Consider the following 4,497-nt stretch of genomic DNA (forward strand, 5'->3'; position numbering starts at 1 on the left):
AATCAATTCACTACTCCACTCATTATGGGACTATTCCAAACTTTTCCAATCCTCCTTACACTTCTCTTAACACTTCCTTTGTCCCACACTCTTTTCCAAGAATGTTGTCTTCAATGAAAAAAATGTTTCCCAATAAAGTTGTCTCTTCTCTCCTATCATTTAGATATCTTCCCCATCATTTCTATCATTCATGTCTCATAGGAAGAGATGGCCCTTCTCCTTTCCAAGACAAACCCTCCAATATGCAAAAGTGATCAAATTCCACTTTTTTCCCTCCACCAGATTGCCCCCTCTGTAATCCCCACTTTGACTAACCTTTAATTTTTTGCTGGCTGTTGGCTAATTCCCTCATTCGATCCAGTTATTCCAACTAGCTATCATGCTATAACTTCTCTGTTTCTTTGCTAAACTCCAGGCCATCTACAGTGGATGCCTCTTTACTTGCACTCTTGTAAACAATCTGGGGTCTGCTTCTGATCCCATTATTCAACTGAAACTACCCTCCCTAAAATTGCCAAAGATCTTTTAATTGTCAAATCTAATGACCTTTTCTCAGTCCTTATCCTTCTTGCCAAAACAAATGCAGGAACTACATGAACATAATTTTAAACACGTTTTATACAAATAAAGTCAGATATAAATAATTATAGAAATGTAATTGTTATTATAAAGCAGTAATTATCAAAACCATCTCATTCTGGCCAAGAAATAGAAAGATAGATCGATGGAACAGAATAGATGCACAACAAACAGCAGTAAGTTATAGTAAAATAACAATACGGTAATCTTGTATTTGGTAAATGATCTAGGTTTGGGGGATAAGAAATTACTACTTGGTAAAAATTGCTGGGATAACTGGAAGCTAGTTAGGCAGAAATTAGGTAAAGGCCAATATCTTATACTATTCACTAAGGTAAGATCAAAATGGATGCATGATCTAAACATAAAAGCAAGATTAGAATTAGAAGAACAAGGAACATACTACCTATCAAATTTAAGGATAGGAGAGGAATTTATGAGTGAACAAGAGATGGAGAATATTGTGAAATGTAAAATGGATAATTTGAGTACATTAAATTGAAAAAAGTTTGTACAAATAAAACAAAAACTGTCAAGATTAGAAAGAAAGGAGATAATTAGGAAAAGATTTTATAGGCAGCCTCTGTGACGGAGGTCTCATATCTAACATAGAGAATTTTGTCAAATTTATAAGAATAAGAGCCATCCCCCAATTGACAAATGGACAAAAGATATGAACAGCCAATTTTCAGATGAAGAAATCAAAGCCATATATAGGTCTTAATCATTACTGATTAGAGAAATACAAACCAAAACAACTCTGGAATATCACTTCATACTCCTTAGACTGGATAAAATGACAAAAGGGCAAAATGACAAATATTGGAGGTGATCCAGACGCTGTGAACTGATCCAACCATTTTGGAGAGCAATTTGGAATTATACCCAGAGAGTTACAAAGCTGAATACCCTAAGACTCCAAAAACCAGTGCTGGGTTTATTTCCCAAGGATTTTTGGGAAAAGAAAGAAAGAACCCATATGTTCCAAAATATTTATAGTATTTCTCTTTGTGTTGGCAAAGAACTGGAAATTGAGGGAATGCCCATCAACTGGGGAGTGGGTAAACAAATTGCTGTATATGAGTGTGATGTAATCTACTACATCATAAGAAATGATGAGCAGATTTAAAAAAAAAAAAAAACTTGGAAAAAACTACATGAGATAATGAACAGTGAAATGAGTAGAACCAAGAGAACATTACAGGGGGCAGCTGGGTAGCTCAGTGGATTGAGAGCCAGGCCTAGAGACGGGAGGTCCTAGGTTCAAATCTGGCCTCAGACACTTCCCAGCTGTGTGACCCTGGACAAGTCACTTGACCCCCATTGCCTACCCTTACCACTCTTCTGCCTTAGAGTCAATACACAGTACCGACTCCAAAACAGAAGGTAAGGGTTTAAAAGAAAAAGAGAGAGAACATTACATTTACATTTGAGAAACAGACAAACACTATAAATCAGGGTTTGGTTTATTGTTTTGTTGATTGTCTAGATTTAACAAAGTTATGAAGAAAATGTAAATAATGCACATAAAATGTAAAAGTGTGTCCTGTGTACATTTTTTCCCCCAGAGTCAATTGCTGAGCTTTTATGGGCACCCCACTGATTATAATCTTAACTAGAACAGCAGAGGATAGGGTTTCCATGAAGCTAAGGTCAGTCCTTAATTCCTCTATGCAAGTAAGAATATTTCCCATTTCAAAGAAGATACCAAAGGAAATCTTTCAGTAGTACATGGAAAACTTGAGGACACAACAAAAAGTTAGCTAACAACCTTTGAAAATCAGAGAATTCTAAAGGTAAATTTAATTTTGAATAAAATATAGCTATATAAATGACTGGACAGTTAGTTGGTAGAGTGGACAGAGCACTAGGCTTGGAATCAGGAACAGATCTTTCTGAGTACAAATCCAGTCTCAGACCCTTACTAGCTGTGTGACCCTGACCAAGTCATTTAACCCTGTTTGCCTCAGTTCCTCATCTATAAAGTGAGCTGGAGAAGGAATTGACAAACCACTCCAGTATCTTTGCTAAGACAATCCCAAACGAGGAAAGGAAGAGTCTGAAAAGACTGAACAATTGAAACTTTCAAGGAGCTCATCAAGAGGGAAAACATGAAAACAGTGAGTACAAATAATATCTAAAGGATAACTTGAAGGTAATCTCAGAGGGGAGGCACTAAATATTAAGGGGATCCGGAAAGATTCTTGTAGAAGGTTGGATTTAAGGAAGTAGAAGGAAATAATGAAGCCCATAGATGGAAAAGAGAATTCTAGGCAAGCCAATAGCTAGTGAAAACCTATGTATATTGACTTGGGAGATTGAGTTTCATGTACAAGAAATGGCAACCTTCTCTCCTCAGCTGACTACCTACCTCCTTGCTTCCTTCAAGTCTCAACTAAAATCACACCTTCGGTGGGAAACCTTCCCTAACTCCTTTTAACTGCTATGTCTTCTCTCTGTCAATTATTTCCTATTTACCCTGTATAGAGATGGCTTCATATTTGTTTGCATATTGTCTCCCAGACTAGTTTGTGGGCAGAAACTGTTTTTTGCCTCTTTGTATCCCTACAGCTTAGCACAGCGCCCAGTGCATAGTAGGTGTTTAATAAATGTTTTTTTTGAATTGAAATTCAATAATAGGTAATAGGGAGCCAATAGAGATTATTGAATAGGAAGGTGAGTGTCAGATCTGCCTTTTTAAAAAGATCAATTTCAGAGCAGCTGGGTAGCTCAGTGGATTGAGAGTCAGGCCTAGAGACTGGGAGGTCCTAGGTTCAAATCCGGCCTCAGACACTTCCCAGCTGTGTGACCCTGGGCAAGTCACTTGACCCCCCATTGCCCACCCTTACCACTCTTCCACCTAGGAGCCAATACATAGAAGTTAAGGGTTTAAAAAAAATAAATGAAAAGATAAATTTGATAGTTGAGTAAAGGATGAAATACAGTGGAGAAGAGTCTCCTTCAAAGATAGGTTTGTTGAATGGAATGACCAAACTGGCATTGGTACAAATTTTGCCAAGAAAGACTAGAAGTAGTCTTGGAAGTCTGTGCTCCCGAATACATAGTCCACCAGATACCATCTTTCAAATCTCATTCTCATATTTTGTGATTTCACATGTATGATTTTATTTTAAAGATATCTTATTTTCCCAATTACATGTAATAACAATATTCAACATGCAGTTTCCAAAATTATAAGATCTAAATTGTCTCCCTCTCTCCTTTCCCTAACCCCTCTTGGAGACGGTAGGCAATTTAATCTAGACTATATATCACATATATATAACTGATATCATATTGCCTGGCTTCTCAGTTAGGTGGCAGAGGAAGGAGAGGTAGAGAATTTGGTATTCCTAAAAATTATTCATCGAATGTCAAAACTCCCTGGTGCCCAGGTTTCCTATTCTGGCCTCAATGAGGATTGAATTTTTAATTTAAAGAATTAGAAGCTTCAGGAAGGGGGCGGAGGGGGGAAGGGGGGCGCAGTTCAGTGGATTGAGAGCCAGGCCTAGAGACGGGAGGTCCTAGGTTCAAATTTGGCATCAGACACTTCCCAGCTGTGTGACCCTGGGTAAGTCACTTGACTCCCATTGCCTAGCCTTTACCACTCTTCAGCCTTGGAGCCAATACACAGTATTGACTCCAAGATTGAGGGTAAGGGTTTAAAAAAAAAAAGAAGAGGAAGAAGAAGCAGTTTAGGAGGTGCAAGCCGGGAGGCTGCACGGAGTAACAGAAGAAGGGAAGGCGAGGACGCGTAGTCCACGGTGATCCGGACAGTGGGATAGTGAGGAAAGCCCAGCAGGGCCGCGCCCCCCTCCCTCCCATCTGGTGGGCACCGCCTACCAGGAAGTGCGCACTGGCCCTGGAGGCGGGCCGAGGAGGAAGGGGCGGGGAAGGCGGGACCCCTCCTCCCAAGAT

The sequence above is a fragment of the Gracilinanus agilis genome, chromosome 4 (genome assembly GCF_016433145.1).
Source record: "Gracilinanus agilis isolate LMUSP501 chromosome 4, AgileGrace, whole genome shotgun sequence".
Classification (NCBI taxonomy): Eukaryota; Metazoa; Chordata; class Mammalia; order Didelphimorphia; family Didelphidae; genus Gracilinanus; species Gracilinanus agilis.